This window comes from Branchiostoma belcheri, unplaced genomic scaffold (assembly GCF_001625305.1).
Source record: "Branchiostoma belcheri isolate BF01 breed outbred unplaced genomic scaffold, Haploidv18h27 scaffold9, whole genome shotgun sequence".
Classification (NCBI taxonomy): domain Eukaryota; kingdom Metazoa; phylum Chordata; class Leptocardii; order Amphioxiformes; family Branchiostomatidae; genus Branchiostoma; species Branchiostoma belcheri.
Window position 1 is genome coordinate 3274061 of NW_017804575.1, and position 10746 is coordinate 3284806.

The 10746-nt window shown below is 42.3% G+C and overlaps 1 protein-coding gene and 1 long non-coding RNA gene across 2 annotated transcripts in view; both read left to right on the forward strand.

Annotated features, from left to right (window-relative positions):
- The first annotated feature begins 1948 nt into the window (after nt 1-1948).
- LOC109487776 lies at nt 1949-2985 on the forward strand. Its single transcript, XR_002141277.1, has 3 exons — nt 1949-1996; nt 2265-2338; nt 2668-2985. It is a non-coding gene; the product is annotated as an uncharacterized LOC109487776 (long non-coding RNA).
- A 6875-nt stretch (nt 2986-9860) lies between these two features.
- LOC109487768 (pathogen-related protein-like) overlaps nt 9861-10746 on the forward strand; it is a 3978-nt gene continuing 3092 nt past the window's right edge. The window contains exon 1 of the mRNA XM_019791834.1: nt 9861-10050. The gene's annotated coding sequence lies outside the window, so the exon portion shown is untranslated. The remainder of the gene's footprint in view (nt 10051-10746) is intronic.

Consider the following 10746-nt stretch of genomic DNA (forward strand, 5'->3'; position numbering starts at 1 on the left):
GTCAGTAAACATGAGCAAAAGGGCAGTTTTGTATATGTTTACGACAAATAAGGTAAAATGTGCAAAAATAATATGGCAACTAGTCATTCTATCCTACACCGTACCTACTGTATACCACTCTGTATACCATACATTTCTACACTGCGTTATATCATATACTAGTAACAACACATCTAATAGCCACTGTACTCTTAATCTATACAAGAAGCTAAATAAAAAGTAGTATTGTGTTTGGAGTGAATGTTGCTGACTCAATTTTGTATCAATAAATGTGCCTTTTGACTTTCTGCTCCATCCTTGTTCTCTCTTTAAAAGAATTAGAAAAACACAAACGATACATATTGATTAGTTGTCCAGGTGGAATAAATCAGTAGCAAGCATATTGCTGTACTTATGGTTGTCATAAGAAATATTTCAGCCTATAACAAGTTATGCACCAAACGTGGTGTTGCGGTATTGTGTGGCTGGTGGCTTCGTGTAAACTTTCACCGATTATAAAATTAATATATGGTAGTTGCAGATGTGTTGGGAGGATAAGTCTTGTGTTCTATGTCCTATTGAACTAAGTATTTTCAACGATACTTCCTGAAGTGGTCTACCTACGATACATCGTACTGCTGCTTGTTTGACGTCAACGTCCGTGGCCCTGTCACTGGTTCAAGGGTGCCTCCTAGCAGTTACACGAAACATTGCAACAAGTCATCCATACATGCATGCAGATATGATGAAGCGAAATGACGCAGCTATTGTCTGCTGTAGAATGGCCTGCTTACCTATTTATTCACATGATATATTTACATGATATATTTATATTACGGGCGCGCGCGCGCGCACACACACACCTACACACACACACACACACACACACACACACACACACAAGCTGATATCAATAATTTCATCGGTCAGCATTATACATCATTTAGCCCATTTGTGTATACAGAGAAAAGACAAAACTGTGTACTGAGAATATGTAACAAAACACATCCGAATATTTCTGGCTCTTGCAAAGGGGTGTGGTTGCTAACTGTCTAGTGAACTTCGACGTTGTCACCTCTGACCTCACCCGCCTTGTTATGTACTACGTACTTCGAACATGGCGTCTGGAGTTGCGAGCCAAATCAAGGAAGAATTCCTGGTGTGCCAAATCTGCTTCGAAGACTACCTCCACCCAAAAGTCCTGCCATGTCAGCACACGTTCTGCAAGACATGCCTGGAAAACATGGTAGCGAAAATGGGGAAGCTGACCTGCCCCAACTGTCGCCTGGCGTGTCAACTTCCGCGGAGTGGCGTGGAGGGACTGCCGACTAGCTTTTTCGTGAACAAGCTGCGCGGTATTATTGGGAATGCTGGCAGCCATAGCATACGTGAGGACGAGTCGGTAAGGACATCATCCTACCTCGACTTTCGCGGGAGCCTGTGGCGTGCGGCAGGGAGTCGCAAAGCCTACCGACGGCAAACCGCGCTCACGACGTGGTCTCCGCGGGCGACACGGCTGGGGCAGCCGCACAGCAGACAGGGGCTACTCCGGCAGGCGGACACTCCGCACAGAACACTCGCTCAAGGCAGGTACACGTACAGCAGACAGGGGCTACTCCGGCAGGCGGACACTCCGGACAGAACACTCGCTCAAGGCAGGTACACGTACAGCAGACAGGGGCTACTCCGGCAGGCGGACAGTCCGGACAGAACACCCGCTCAAGGCAGGTACACGTACAGCAGACAGGGGCTACTCCGGCAGTCGGACACTCCGGACAGAGCACCCGCTCAAGGCAGGTACACGTACAGCAGACAGAGGCTACTCCAGCAGGCGGACAGTCCGGACAGAGCACCCGCTCAAGGCAGGTACACGTACAGCAGACAGGGGCTACTCCGGCAGGCGGACACTCCGGACAGAGCACCCGCTCAAGGCAGGTACACGTACAGCAGCTGGAGGCTACTCCGGCAGGCGGACAGTCCGGACAGAGCACCCGCTCAAGGCAGGTACACGTACCAGGTAGGGACGAACACAGAGTATTGTTATCTTAAAATTCCGCCATTAGGTTTGATAGCAACATTGCTGTATGATGTGAATAATTGATAAGAATCTCATTAGATTTATTGTTTACGCATCTTGTAACTTTTATTCTGTCCTTTTATCCTGTTCATTCTTTCCTTGGTATGTCATCGCAAACGTTGGCAGATAACAGTATATCAAGAATTGGCACAGGAGTTCGAATCCTTTATCAACCAAGTTTTGACAGTTTTTCTGTACCGTTATACAGTACTCCTGTCTTCCGGACGTTATGATTTAATCGATGACTTCTTTGTCCGTCTCTGTTCCACACGATACATTCACGTAAGTATCATGTACAAAAGATTTTAAAATCTACCTCCTGAACTTTTTTTAATGGCACTTGAGTCACGCATATGTGTGCAATGACATGAGCATTGAAATATCAATGGTTTTCATATTGCTATAGAAACATGCAGAAACAATTTCCCTTCGATATGGCAAAGTAGAAGGCCCACTAGACATAAACAAAATACCAGCTGGACATATATAACACATAAAACATGGTCTAAACAAAGAATTGTTTACAAGTTATATTTTTAGTGTTAAAGTTAAACTGCCTGTTAGCATGGTGTAGAATGTATAATAAGCTCGGTATATGTTTCGTCTTACAGCCGGACAGAGTACTGCCGATACTGTCTTGGCTGAAGGAACAGGACATCACGACCGCCCAGGACCAACATGACAACTGGGAGGACGTCCAGAACATGGTGGACATGACCAACGCCATGAAACAACACATCACCGAGGCTTTAGGGGAAATTTCTCATGCAAGACGTTGATTCATGTTGGCAAACTCGTATCTTGCGAAAAAGCACACAGTTGATGATTAGAGATAATATGTTGATGATTAGAGTGTAAACTCCGTATTAGCGACCATCCCCAACACATAGAATCTGGCAGGCATAGCCGTACGCCGTTACAAGATAGACTGTGCACATTCTGTAACAATTCTTGTATTGAATATGAATCGCATTTTATGCTTGACTGTATATTATATGATAACGAACGTAAATCACTGTTCAGTCCAATTAAGCTCGACAAAAATGTAAAACATTATCAAAAGAAGACACTTTTAAATATATCATATTATGTATAAATATAGATGTCATCAATTAAGTATGTAAGTATGTTTCGAAATGCTTCAAAGGGAGAGAAGAAGCTATTAGATACCACTTTATATAGTTTTTTTAAATCATTTTATACCTTAGACCTGATGTTAGCCTTTCTTTATTATTGTTGTTGTTGTTGTAATTTCTTTCTAGTACATTGTACATTGTACATCCATGCATTTATCTCCCCGTCTACGTCTGCTACGTTTTTTCTGAAAACGTGGGGAAGGAGAGGCCTCGACGCACGTCACTCGCACGTCACTCGCACGGTTGCGCAATGTGTAAGAGTGTGGTCTGTACGCCAAGTCTGGCCGTGAGCCGTTGCGTGCAATCTGTGCGATTGCAACTTTACCGTAAGGAGGCCGTACTCACACGTGCTTCTTCCGTACGGCACGTAGGGGGCACGCGCGTCGCTCGTACTCGCACGCACGGGTGGTGAATCCGCAGACCGCACGTAGAAAAAGTTTTACATGCACTCAAAGTTCTACGGCGTGTCTGCGTGCTCCCAAATCCGTAGAATTCCGTACGGAGGTGGTACTCACCACGCACGGATGCCCTGCGTTTGCCCACGTTTTTGCACGTAGACAGCACGCAGAAGCACGTACGGCGGGTTGTGACCGTCGCTTTAGAGGAATACCGCATTGTGTAACTATACAAACATGCGAACTTAGAAAGTGAAAGGGCAACATACCGAATAGCTGACTCACGCTCTTAGTAGGAGAGACGAAAACACAACAGGACATCTAAGAAATGGCCAAATTGAACCCTAATGACCCTTTGACCTAACCAGTACGTATAGCATCGTAGTTTGAAACTACATGGTGTTGTGCTACTAGTGTATTCACACAAAATGACACAGCAACTTTATCTGTAGGTGCAAAACGTTGCTGAGTCTATACTGTCACTTTAAGATTTAAGTTTTTGAGCTTCACTTTTCTGCCACTGTCGCAAGACGGAAAATCAACCGGACGATAAACCTGTGAAGGGTAACGCACCCCTAAACCCGATGGATGAAATACATACCGCTGCCTTTCATGGGCACACTGCGCCCCCTGGCGGTTACATGAAACAATACAAACGAATTAGCATGAAAGTTGGTACAAGCCATTATGAAATAAGGACTAAGCTCTAACTTCGAACACTAACTACAAAGCATTAATAAGCATTAATTGGGACTTACGTCACGTTCCAAGAGTAGACGGGTCCATTCCGTGAACAATGTTGATGGAGTCAATTGAAGATTTGGGGTAAGTCCCAATTCTTTGTAGTTAGCGTTGGAAGTTAAAGCTTAGTCTTTATTTCATAACAAACGGATTAGATATAGATATGTACCGATAATTAGATAGCCACCATATAATATAGATAGATATAGATGGATAGATAGATAGATAGATAGTTATTTGATAGATAGATTAGATAGATAGATTAGATAGATAGATAGGTAGATAGATAGATAGATAGATAGATAGATAGATAGATAGATAGATAGATAGATAGATAGATAGATAGATAGATAGATAGTTATTAGGTAGATAGATAGTTAGATAGATAGATAGATAGATAGATAGATAGATAGATAGATAGATAGATAGATAGATAGATAGATAGATAGATAGTTATTAGGTAGATAGATAGTTAGATAGATAGATAGATAGACAGATACGAGAAAGAAAGACAGACAGAAAGAAAGACCTGACACAAGACAGGGCAGCATGGAGGGACCTAACCCTGAGGCTGACGACCAACAGACCTGCATGACTATGGATCAGCGATGTCAAGGACTCGCGAGGCGCCGGTCCGGCTGACTGACGACCGCCAGAGGACAGACGGTCCCTGCGGCTGACAGCTACGTGACAGAGTGATTTATACATTCCTAGCTGAAGGCGACAAGTGACACAGGTACGTACAGCCAAAGATATCATATACTGATGTCCTTGGTACAGTTTGTCACACACAGTTCATCGGCTGGCAAGTCTATATAGATACACTGCCGACTTCGTACCTGCAAAGCCTACTTTTTTTACAGCTTTCGACATCTGGTCAATACTCAGTCGATCAACAACAGCTGAGTCCGTGTGCCGTTGAAAGTGAGTTTGGGGTTCATTTAGTATTTACATATTCTTGTCCCTATCTGTATAACAATCGTTCTCGTTTTTTTAAGCGACGAGGCTATGTTAGAGCCGTCAACATGTTCTTGGTCAACCTATTCGTCAAAGGACAGGTGATCCTTGTAGGACACAAACATAACTGTCCTCAGTACGAACTCGATTTGCCGTCGTAAATCATGTCATAGCATAGTAAACTTCTCGTTCAAAGAATGTGATAGGGCCCTCAAGGCCTGTTCCCGATCGAGCCCCACCCTATACCTATACCCTGTGTTCTTTTTTGACACCCGTCAAAATCCCTATTCTTATACGACCAACATTACAACGTTGGGATCTCGACAATCAGCCGTTTCATAAGGACGTAGGGTCTCAATTTGCCATCGTAAACCATGTCATAGTAAACTACAGTTCCACGACCCCATACCTTTATGATTATTTATAGATTATAGATTATTCCCTCTGATTATGCAAATACCCTGGGCGTGATGCCCCAGTTTGGGGCCTTGTCCAGTACAATATATAGAAAGAGGATATCCTCATTTGCATGAATTATATCAGTTGATCTTATTCTCCACCCGAAGGCAGTCTTATCTCAACAAAAAGGACATTATAGCATTTCCTCATAAATTATGCAAATGAGGTCCTTATTTGAATACATTTATGTTTCTCATCTTCACCGAACTTTCAAGTACCCCAATTCCAGGCAGTTACCAGTGTGGAATTATAACATTTTGTCATTGATTATGCAAAGTAAGTGTTCATTTACATAATCAATATCCGCCTATGTTTCGTTACCGATTACATATGCAACGAACTAGTCTTATCATGGAATGCAGCTGATTTATTTCATCATATAGAATTATATAGCTAATTCATTTCCCTTAAAACATCATCAATGCAAATGCCTACATGTATACACGTAGTGAGGCATATTGTCTTCTGGTCCACTATCAGATTTCCCGCTCTGATTACGAATTACAAAAGACAAAGGAACAATCCAGTGACCTCAATACCAAAAAAAAAACATATCAGAAGGATAACATTTTGGTTTACGCTATCGCTAGCATCTCATTTCAATCTCTAGAAATTGAGCAGTGACGAAACCAGTCACTGTCGAGAAATTAACGTCCTTAGTTTTAGTACTACCAGACTTGTCATGATCAGGCGAGGTACTAGTATTTTCCCTTTGTCTGTTGCCGACTTACGCAGCACCGTATGTTCTTTTCTCGTACGTCTTCCCTTCAGGCTGCGAGTTGTTAAACGGTTAAACCGGTTCAGAGCCGAGGCACGAGAGTCTATCCTCTTCCACTAGGGTGCCCTCTTGTGATTCAGGTGAGTTAAGTTTTGAACAACTTCCATAAGTTTATGATTAAGTACTGTAAATGCATTTTTGTTCGTCAGGGATTTAACTTCGCGATACTCGTGAAGAACTTTTTGTCGCGAAGTCATCTCCTCGCGAACATTTTTGGTCCGTACCGCCCCCCCTCCCCAGCACACCATGCATATACGAAGACAACAAGAATGTATAGAGTACTAAGACTCGAAGAATAACATCGTTTTTGTAATGAAATAGAAATTTATTTTAACAAACATGCGATTCATCTGCAGTTCATGAAGTCAATATTTACCTCCATGAAATGTGTCATGGAGGTTATATTTTCAGTTGCGTTTATCTGTCCGTCCGTCCGTCCGTCTGTCTGTTGGTCAACAAGATAACTCAAGAACGCCTGGATGGATTGGTTTCATACTTGGTGTACTGGTAGGGTGTGACGAAAACTGGAAATGATGAGATTTTGGTCCCCCTAGTGGCTTCCCTTGGTACTGCAGCGCAACTTCCGGTTTTGATATATCGCGATCTGGACATGCTAGGGTCATGAAATTTGGATGATAGGTAGCTCTCGTGCTTGGGAAGAAGTCACATGAGTTTGGGCCCCCTAGCGGCTTGTTCTGGAACTGCAGGGCACTTTCTGGTGAAATGTTTAAAAGCCAATAAGTCCAGACAGGAACAACATATTTTCATTATTTTTGGTGTGTAGGTAGCTGAGAGAGAGATGTACATAATTAAATGTAAATTATGCAAACGAGGACTTTATTTGCATAATTAATGAGGAAATTCTATAATTACAGTGTTTTACATTATACTATGTAACCTATGGCAGGCGGAACTTCAACAGATACTAATTATGCAAATGATGACCTAATTTGCATAATTAATGTGAAAATTCTATGATTTCGTAATGGTGAATAATGAGAATGTCATACTTGGGACATCTGTAAGTTAATCAAAAGTTAACATACATGTACATCACGATGCATACATCATGTTAATGCAGAGGTCATTTGAACAATTAAAGAAGAAATTTACATTTACATATCAAGATCATATTTCATGGAGGTATGAAATTTCGGAATTCTAGTTTGTAACTAGAACTTCTTGTAAAACAAGGCGCCAGAAGAGTTTCAAGTACGCTAGTTTGCTGGACGTTACATAGTAGTAGTGAACGTTACTCACCGATTTTTCTCACCGAAGTATCGGTAAAAAAAGGTTGGCTTAAGCTTATGTATAAGAAACGTAAATCGGAATCATTTACAGTACACTAGAAAATACATGTATGAAAATCGATGCATCCGATAACCAAGCGACTCGTGGGTCTTTGTTCAAACTTCGAATTCAGACGAATAGCGTTTACTGTTCAAAACTACGCATTTAACTACAAAAACGTCAACTCACAAGGTTTCTATTAAGTATTAGTTAAAGGATGGGCGGAGCGAGTTTATGTGGATTTGGTACAGCCCCGCCCTCCCAAGGATTTTGTTGGCATCCCGAGGGCCCCTGATTGACTGAGGAAAGGTAGCCATGTTCTAAGAGTGAGTTGCAGTGTTTAGCACTTGCAAATGTGTACGTTACAGGTCTTCCTGAATGTACCGTCGTTAAGCGTTGTCAGCCCTCCTAATTTTTTTAAAGTGTCGACAACTTACGCAGACCCTCTAACATGGGCCTGCCTGTAGTCAAATTGAATCCGGTTGTTATCAAGTGTTGTTCACGTTTTGTGGTGTGTGCGGAATTTGACATGCTGTACGACTTTTGGTCTCTTTTTGGCAAGAGAGGGGGTTGTCTCATCACAGATAAATACAAATACTCACCCCCATGCCATTTTCCAGTGGAATACCCTGCCTGGTACGGTTAGGCCACAGCATGTAATTTTTTTTATTGGCGCGCGCATTGATTTTCGCCTGATTTCGAAAAACAAGAAATTTTGTTGCCCTCTGACAGTGGTCAACATGCCGAAAATGGGCAAAGATGTGTGTTTCCATGCCGGAATGTGGGTGTGAGATAAGGCCACAGCAAGTAAATTTTATGGATGACATCCTACGCAGACTATACATCTAATGCGAGCGGGTGAAAAAAACAACATGGGTGGAAAAAAAAGGTTCCCACATTTCAAAATTTTGACTCAATCATTGTACATATGGTTTTGATTCAGTGGGAACATCACATATACACAGCCAACATCACATATCACTGCATCAAAGTAAGAAACAAAACATGAAATCAGAGCATTTTCTTGTCTCCTCTCTTCATAGTTATTTGCCATCCACATTCCGGCATGGCAACAGACATCTCTGCCCATTTTCGGCACGGTGACCACTTTCAGAAGGTAACAAAATTTCTTTTTTTTTTCCAAAATCTGTCGAAAATCAATGCGCGCGCTGATGTCATCCATAAAAATTACTTGCTGTGGCCTAAATATGAAAAGAGGAGACAAGACAAGGCTCTGATTTTTGTTACTTTGATGCAGTGATGTATTTCAGAGTATTTATACTGTATGTGACACGTGTCTGTGTATATGTGATGTTCCCTCTGAGTCAAAACCATCTGTACAATGATATTTTTCAAAGTTATTTCAGTGGCAAAATGAATGTTGTAATAGTAACCTTAGCAAGGTTTATGATGCCAAAATTTGAAAATCTAGGAATACTGTTGTTTGTTTTGCCTGCCTTGTTTTTTTTCGCGCTATCGCATTGGATTTGAGTCTTGGGAGGATGCCATCCATAAAATATCGCATTAAATTTGGAGTCTTGGGAGGATGCCATCCATAAAATATCGCATTAAATTTGGAGTCTTGGGAGGATGCTATCCATAAAATTTATTTACTGTGGTCTTATGACGGCTCCCACCGCCAGGGCCTCAACTCCTCCCCCCTACTTTGCCCCTGATGGGGCTAATAATTATATATTGGGGGTTGATTATGGTGATAATGACCCTTGTACGACTCAACCACAAATGTCCTTGGTGTGACCCTGGCCCCTGATAGGGTTAATAATTATATATTGAGGGTTATTATAGTGATAATGATCCTTGTACGACTCAACCACAAATGTCCTTGGTGTGACCCTGGTATGACATCGGCCTACTTTTAGCCTCGTTGAGAGAACAGTTCGCCGCCTCAACGGACAAACTCCCTTGGCATGCTTATCTCTCTATTTTGGCCGATTTCTACTCTTTCCAGCCGCCTCCTCAAGCCTGGTAGAGGCTTAGTAGCCTACATTGGCCTGCTGCCAAGTTGTACACATGTACCACCATGCGACAAGAACACTGTTGCCGCCGCCCAACATCCAGAGGAGGGGCCACTAAAGCCGCGGACAGCAGAGTTAGCGTTGCACAGACTACTGGCCTTCTTGGGGGAAACTATTCACGGTCACTGACCTTTCACCTTTGTTTTGTCACGACAGGTTGTTGCCTCATCCCACCTACCAGCGGTTGGATCTCAACTTCCAGGTAGTCTTTCTACTAAATCTCCCACTATCTTCATACATACATTTTTATGTAGTCGTGCGTGTGTGGTACAAAATGTATTAAAATGGCAGATCCTAGGCTACTGTAGATGATCTAAGGCAAAAGTTTCCGCCACAGACCATGCCTTATCTACAGTGGGATCTGCCATAAAAAAACCCTACGGCAAAACATGAGTCTAAGGACACAAAAATATGTTCTGCTTGGAGATTAGACAGTTCCACTTGCTCACTTGTGGAATTTCACTTGTTTGATTTAGCATGGTGACAAGTATGCGTTGGGTCTCTTAACTTTCCACCTTTCTCAAAACACACTTATCTTGTTTTCTTTACAAAGTTGGTGACCTGTGCCCTTCAAGGTTCTTTTGTGACCGTTTTCAAATAGGTGGACAAAAGTAACCCCATAGAACTCGGAGAACAGAAAAAGGCAAATTTTCCATCCTTTCTTAAGCTTGAGAGGATGGAAAATTGTATGTTGTTCAAGATTTCGTCCTTAAAAGATGTCCGGATCGTTTGGTAAGACCCATTCTGAGCGCCTCGCCGCAAGGCAAGAGCTTGAGCGTCTCAAGGAGGAGAATAATTTCCTTGAGATGGAGACCCGTCATTGGGAGATGAAGTCTCGTCACTTGGTTGTGGTTCACCTGTAAATGGAAATATATATATATATATATATATATATATA